This window comes from Elaeis guineensis, chromosome 3 (genome assembly GCF_000442705.2).
Source record: "Elaeis guineensis isolate ETL-2024a chromosome 3, EG11, whole genome shotgun sequence".
In the NCBI taxonomy this organism is placed as follows: Eukaryota; Viridiplantae; Streptophyta; class Magnoliopsida; order Arecales; family Arecaceae; genus Elaeis; species Elaeis guineensis.
Window position 1 is genome coordinate 36780429 of NC_025995.2, and position 8392 is coordinate 36788820.

An 8392-nucleotide genomic window follows, 5' to 3' on the forward strand; every position below is an offset into this window, starting at 1 on the left:
TATGATGTGCATATTACATATGATGTAAGTGTTAGGATGTGTTAGAGATCAATTTAAAACCCTTATTAAAAATTATATTAAATTATAGTGTCGGGATTCACTTGCTAACCGAATGTCGGATTCATTGATCAGTTGGTGTTTAGAAAAGTATTAAAAGTGGTTATTTAATTAGGTCCGTTTGCTTATCTGGTCAAGTTGTTGGTGTCTAAAGGAAGCATTGGAGAGCCTCCTACATACTTATCTAGCCAATCTGATCTATTGAGTTCCAAATTTAGATTGCTTAGTAATGTAGACACTACATGTGCCTTCCTTTATGCTAAGCCAATATCATGTCAAGGACTATAGTGAGTTTATTATGCAACCATAAGGCTTACTATGGATATTGATGTGAGGTTGTCTTAGTGCATATTTGATGCTTATAGCATTTTGGATATGTTACTTTGTTGTGCAACCATAAGGACAGCATCATTTAGATATGACTGTATGAAAATGAAGGGTCTAACTTAACTAAAATATTATAGTTTGTTGCACAACCACAAGACTGAATATTTTAGAGGAAGGAAGGTATTGAGAGTTTCATGAGATATAATTGGAAAGGAGTTTCCTGCCTTTGAACTTATGAAGGTTTATTATGCAACCACAAGATCTTTTATGAGGAATTAGGATCTCAACCCAACTAAGAAAATCAATGGAGTTTCTCATTTATCATAAGAAAGGGCTATGGTATTCGATAAAATAGTGAGAGTAACAATTAGATAAAAGACCTAGTCTAGTTGTACATATCATCATGAGTTGTCCGCTTATATTGGTTCTTTGTTATTGTAGATTAATCTGTATAATGGCATCTTCACTTTCACTGCATGGCATACTTGATGCCAACAAGTTGATCGGATCAATTATGTAGATTGGTTGAAAAATCTGAGAATTGTTCTCATACAGGAAAAAATTTTCTATATTCTGGATATCCCTGCATCCGATATGATCGGTGAAGATGCAATTGAGGAGGAAAGGGCCACATACAAAATATGGCAAGATGACAGTGTGACTATCAAATGTGTCATGCTTGCCTCTATGAGCAATGAGCTTCAAAGGCAACATGAAGGTATGGATATTCCTTCCATACTTCTTAATCTAAAGGAGTTATATGGAGAACAAAGTCAGACTACTAGATTGAGATATCTAAGCTATTGTTCCATACCAGGATGAGCGAAGGAACATATGTGTAGACTCATGTCCTGAGGATGATTGATTTGATCACTCATTTGGGACAGTTGGATTTTGCAATGGATGGTGAGCTTAGTCAGGATCTGATCTTGCAGTCACTTTCTGATTTCTTCTCACAGTTTATCATAAACTATCATATGAACAAATTGATCACCAACTTGCCTAAGCTGCTTAATATGTTGAAGACAGCAGAGAGCTATTTCAAGGATGATAAGGCTTCTATTCTTGTTGTAGATTAGATCTTCAAGAAGAAAGGCAAAAAGAGTTCTAAGAAAAAGTTGAACCCTAAGGCTAGCATCTCCAAAAAGAAGACGAAGAAAGTCTCCTCCAAGGGTACCTATTATCAGTGTGGCAAAGAAGGGCACTGGAAGAGAAACTGTAAGGACAATCTTGCAACTTTAAAGTACAAGGAAGCAAATATTGTTAAGGATTTATATATGATGTAATCAAACTTATTATTAAGTACTTCAACTTCAGATTTTTAGATATTGGATACCACCTGTTGTTCACACCTTTGTAAATCATTGCAGGGTCTGCAGGACATAAAGAGTCTAAATGAAGGTGACTTCGTACTGTTCGGTGTTAGTGGATAGTCCATCCAGGTCGAAGCCATAGAAATCAAGCTGTTGAAGTTGCCTTCGGACAAAGTTTTGGAATTGAAGATTGTTACTGTTACATTTGTGCCCTAAAAGCCAATTGTTGGCTGATGTATTTTATAATTTCAGGACTTAAACTTGTACTTGTAACTTTATTATCAATAAAGAGCTTTTTCATTCCAATCATGTTTATGGGTCTATGATTTATCCTAAAAATTAACAAAGATAATTTTTTTATATTCTCAATGTGTTGAGAATTTGAAACATACATTAATTAGTGGTTAATTTTTAAATGCTTCTGATCAAAAGATCATCACGGAGGACAGTGATCAATCCATTGAGATTGACGCATAGTTCACCTTTCTTGTGGGCAGATGAGTCTCAGATCTACAGTGTAGAGACATTGGGGTGAGGATATGGGTGGTTGTTAGAGAATAATTTGTATTAAGTGTGACCAACATGAGAAACCACATGGATGTCTACTCACTCATCAGTGATTTTCTTGATGCTGCAGTAGTATGAGTGGTTCTTTGACCTGTGATAACATTGGCTACTCGTAGTGAGGCTACTAAGTTTGACTGCATATTTTCTTGATCCCTAACCATTCGAATCCTTACTGTGTATGTTGGCTTCAGTAGGTTCAAGTTCACTGTTTGGAGTAGGATGCATCTAGATGGAATCTATTGACCTTGGTAGAAAAGGAGAAGTCCTATGTGATTCGCGAGACTGGATTTAGAAAGTCTATGTTCAAAACAACTGTGAATACTAAAAAGAGTTTTCACGAGATTCACAAATAAATTCGGATCGAGCCAATCTAACATATGACTGATGATGAGGTCTGACAAATTCTTCATGACCTCTGTCAAGTCGGGACTCACAATAGAAAGACTGAATCATACGATAACTGCACCTAGGAGTACATACTTTCATTCTACTAGATTATCACTATATACTGTTAGGTGTCACTAGTGGATTGTAAAACTCATTGGACGTTATCTTGATGATCGATGATCCTCGAAAGGTACAGTTGAAATTATTCTAACCTATTAAAAAGATTTTTGATGATATTATGATGGAGATCATAATATATCTCGCTACCAGATAAAATAAAAGCTATGAGGTCATACATTAAGAGATTTAATCTTGAATTTTTCAATTGGGCTTATGAAGTTCTAATTGGATTATAGTTTATTGAAATCTTATTAGGTTTAAGAAAATCATGCTAGCACATGGTTAAACCTAATTCTTCTCAGAACTTCGATTGGATCAAGTCCATAGCCTTGAACCTAATTTAAATCCATTCAAATTTAATTGGGCACCTAATTGTGAGTCTGAAGATTGGATTAAGTCAATGAGTTGGCTAAATTATCTCCTCATTATTTCTTCATTATCTCTTCATTATCTCCTAATGTGTGTGTGAAATTATTGGAAAGAAGGGTGGTGCCTTCCACCATTTTTGGTAGGATCAAGGAAAGCCAACCCCTGGATAATGCAAGAGGGGCCTGCCTCCTCTTGTGGCTTAGTATGAAAGGAGAGAGAGAGAAGGGCCACACCTTCTCTCTAGAATGAAAACCCTAGAATGGGGTGCCAAGGGTTGGCGTCCCAACCACCTACCCTATATTCTATGGGGTGCCCACTCAAATTGCCTTATCTGATTGGGGCACCTCACAAGATTACCAAAAAGAGCTGATGTCCTACCAATTATGTCTGATTTTAATGAAAAAAAATTAGATTAAAAAGATAGAAATCCTTATGAGATAAGGATGTGTCTTTTTAAGTTAATTGGTTCTTGATTTGGATCAAGGAAGCATCTATATAAAGAGAAGGTCTTATAAGATTTCATAAGTTAGTCTTTATTGATTAAAAATCAGCTCTCTCTCTCTCTCTCTCCCTTCTCCATGCCACACCCTCTCCCTCTTCTCTTTCTCATGTTCAAAGGTTGGGCATCCCACCTTTCTACATGCCAAGAGTTGAGGAGTTGTTCATCTACAGCAAGGAACAAAGAGAAAAGGCTGCAGACCAAAGAATTGATTTTGCAGTCAAGATCAAAGAGTTAATCAAGGTTTTAAAGAGCTGAGATCCTACTTGAAAAAAAGGATCTACCATGAGAAAAAAAATTCAAGGTTGATCTCGATGGATACCTATAGAGGTCAGACATATGTACAGCTCAAGGACCTTTGAACTTGAGATCATCGGTAGTGGTGAATTTTTACCCACATTAAGATTTAAGATTTGATCTCATACTTATTTTATTTTCAGATTATTTGTATGTCTTTACTTCTGAACTTTGGTAAGATTAGATAAGATCTAATGCATGTGGGGTTAAAGGGTTTAACCCGATTGTTTTCCGCTGCGATTGTAAAGATTTTTGAAATCTACACTACACCCTACTCCACTTTCTAACAATGGTATCAGAGCCAAAGATTTTTAAAGATACATATGATCTGATTTTTATCTTAGATCAGAAAGTTTTAGTGATTTAAAATTGATCTTGTGTTGATATAAGGTTGTCTTGGTATAGATTTTACTCCCTATATTGTAAAGGTTGTCCTAGCATAAGGTTGATCGATTTTGAAAATTATTTTTGAAGTAATTAAATCAATCTTTTAGATTTAAAAATTAGCATATGTGATATATCTTATTTTATATTTAGATCTGAAATTAAAATGATTAAAAGTTCACATCAAACTGGTACAAAGTTGTCTTGATATAGGATTTACCTACTATATTGAAAATATTGTCCTAGTTTGATGCGAATCAATTTTTGAAAAGATATTTTTAAAATATTTTAATTATTATTTTAGATCTAATTTTATATATATTTGATATGTATAATTTTAATTTGAGATTTAAAATTTGATGTATATGTGATACATATTTTAATTTAGATTTGAAACTACATATATATGATATATGATATTTGGTTTAGATCTAAAACAGTTTCAAGATCATATGTCACTAATACATGCAATGAAACATAATCTAAAAATTATTTTTAGATATAAAATTATGTTATTGTATGTGAATATGGGTTGAATAAATTAGGTCTAGTGATCAAATTACAATTAGGATCAAATTGATTAGATCAAGCTAGAACCCGTTGTCGCTTTTGAGTAGTTGATTGAACCTAATCAATGAATGATTAGAATTAGGTCAAAAGGGCTCAAAGTCGAGTTTAGTTGTAGTTGGTTACATCGATTCACATTTTGATGTGAGTTGATTGACTCAAGATCAAATTTGGCTCAGTGGTTCAGGCTTATTTAAATATGTTAACCTGATTGATTCTAATCGATCAATTTGGTGTCTAAGGCAAGTATTTAGATGGTGGTTATTTAAATAGTTCTATTGTCTGACCTGATCAATTTTGATTGGTATCTAAGGAAAGCAACGGGGGGACCCCCACTCATCTTAACTTATTTGGCCATCTTGGGAGATTCAGTTTCATGCTAGATTACTTGTTAACTCGAGTTCACCTATTTCGATTAAGCTGGTTAGATATGTTGATGTGCTAATCTGAATTTAATCAGTCAGATATCAGATCTGCTGATTTAGAAGAGATTTAAACCTAAATCTTCTCACTAAATATTAAGTCTAGAGGTCTTCCATTGTTGTAAAGATGCGGGTGCCTTCCTGACATTGATTGTTCTCAGCTGGTCATAGTGGTTCAGTTGTATCGAAAAGGTACAATCACTCTATTGACATTTGATGTCCTGAGGTAGAGATGGGGTTGGGCCTAATAACTTTTAGGTGAGGGTCTTAATGACGGCTTTGCACCTGCTGGTGAACGATGGGACTGACTTAACTAAGAAATGTGCCAATAACTATTAGGTGAGGCCACAGGACTTAGAGACCAAGCTGACTGCATCTTGCTTAGTGAAGCAATGGACAAAGTGTTGTCCACTCATTGATCTGTATTAACTAATAACTATTAGGTGAGGTGTGTATAGATTAATGAGACTGCAGCATCCACTTGAAATCAATCATGTATAAGTTTTCATTTTTTCAAGCGAGGAGTGTGGGGGATTCGAGAAAATAGTGGGAGCCTTTGTTTGTTTTTAAAGTCCCTAGAACAAATAATTTTATAAGTACAAACATCAAACTAGAAACTATTCTCTCTGTAGATAACCATGTCGAGTTCCAATCTTTTAGCCCGTATCCTGGATACTAATAGGTTGACTGATACAAATTACAAAGATTGGCTCCAAAATTTGAGAATCATTTCTCAGTTCCAAGAAACTCACCCATGTCCTTGATCAGGATATGCCATGTTATCTGCTCATCCATCTCTTGATCAACGAGTTGCACTTGAGAAGTAGATGGATGAAGATAACAAGGTAAAGTGTTATTTTTAGCATCCATGTCCAATGATCTTCAGCAATTGTATGAAGACATGAAGATTGTCAGAGAGATATTGACTCATCTATAAGAGTTGTATAGTGAGCAGAGTCGCACAGCTCACTTTGAGATCTCCTAGAGACTATTCAAAGCAAAAATATGTGATGGGCAGTCAGTCAATGATCATTGTTTGACAATGATCAATTGAGGAGCTTCAGAAGCTTGGTATGAACATGGACAAAGAATTACAGGTGGATCTGATCCTCTAGTCTCTTCCTGATCAATATGGATAGTTCATCATGAACTATCATATGAACAAAATTGATAGTACTTTGCCTGAGTTACTGAACATACTGGTAATAGCAGAGGGCATCTTGAAGAGTTCAAAGGATACAATTCTGGCTGTGGAGTGGGCTTCCTCCAAAAGAAAGTCTTCTTTCAAGAAGAAGAAGAAGCCTGCAAAAAGCCAAAAGAATGAGGCCAAGATCAAGAAGCAGGTTCTGAAGAAGGCTGATGATAAAAGAAAGTATTTCTATTCCAACATCGAAGGCCACTGGAGAAGGAACTGTCCAGCCTATCTGATGACTGTCAAGAGCAAGAAGAAGGATGGGTCTTTTGAAGGTATGTCTGATGTGTTCATTATTGAAACTAATCTAATAATTTTCTCTTCTTCTAGTTAGATTCTAGATTTTAGATCAAGTGCTCATTTGTGTACTTTCTGTAGAGTCTTGAAGAAGTGAGAGGGCTGAAAGAAGGTGAGATCACTCTTTGGGTCGGCAATGGAGCAAGGGTTACTGCTGTGGCTGTCGAAACCTATCCACTGCAATTATCGTTAGGAGTTAGTTTACTTCTTAAGGACTATTATTATATACCTGTTGCCAGTAGAAATTTGATTTCTATATCTATGCTGGTACAAGATAATTATAATTTTCATTTCAATAAAGATATGTGTTTAATTTATTTCGAAAATAAAGCTGTTGCACGTACTTTTTTGATTGACGAACTTTATCATTTGCATATAGATGCGAGTGTAAATATTAACAAGCAAATTATGAATGCCATAGAGTCTAAGAGACTTAGAGATAGAATAGCCAATAGTATCTATGGCACCTTAGGCTAGGCCATATTGGAGAGGACAGACTCAACAAACTGAAAAAAGATGGTCTTCTCGAATCATTGACTTTCGAGTCTTATCTAATTTGTGAATTGTGTCTTCAAAAAAAAATGATCAAGCTGCCCTTTATGGGATAAGAGAAAAGGGCCACTGAGATATTAGCCCTGATACACACTGACGTGTGTGGTCCATTCGATGTACAAGCCAGGGGTGGTTATGTCTACTTCATAACTTTTATCGATGATTATTTATGGTATAGATTTGTGTATTTGATGCACTAAAAGTCTGAAGCTTTTAAAAAGTTTATAGAGTTCAGACATGAAGTAGAAAAATAGATCAAAAAATCTATAAAGGTTCTTTGATCAAATCAAGGAGGGGAATACCTCAGTGGAAAATTTCAGACCTATCTCAAAGATAATGGTATAGTCTCACAGTGGACATCTCTAAGGACACCTCAGCTTGATAGGATATCCAAAGAAGGAATCAGACTCTATTAAATATGGTTCGATCCATGATGAGCTTCACAGACCTTCCTATTTTTTTCTAAGGATATGTATTACTTTTTGCGATTCATCTTTTGAATTAGATTTCCTCTAAATTCATTTCTACCACACCATATGAGTTATGGCATGGTAAGAAACTAACTCTTGGGTATCTCAAGATTTGGAGATATCCGGTCCATGTTAGGCTACAGCAGACAGACAAATTAGAGGCTAGATCCTTTAGGGCTCGCTTTATAGGGTATCTGTAGAAAATCATGAGATACTACTTCTATTTTTTTGAGGATCATAATGTGATTATGAGCCATCATGTTATCTTCTTAGAAAAAGAGTTTATCTAATATGGAGGTAGTGGGAGGAAGATTGAGCTCGAAGAGAAAGTCTCTGAAGGACATCAAGTCCAAGAATCTGAACTTAGTAATGAGTCAATAGATGTGATACCTCCTCCACCTCATAGATCAAGTAGGATCTTCCATCTTTCTGAAAGGTACTTAGATATTTTCATAGAGAATTTAGATGAAGCATTCCTTGTGGGAAATAGGGACATTAGGAATGATCCCAAGACCTACAATGAGGTAATGTTAGATACAGACTCCAAGAAATGGATGGAAGCGATGAAGTCA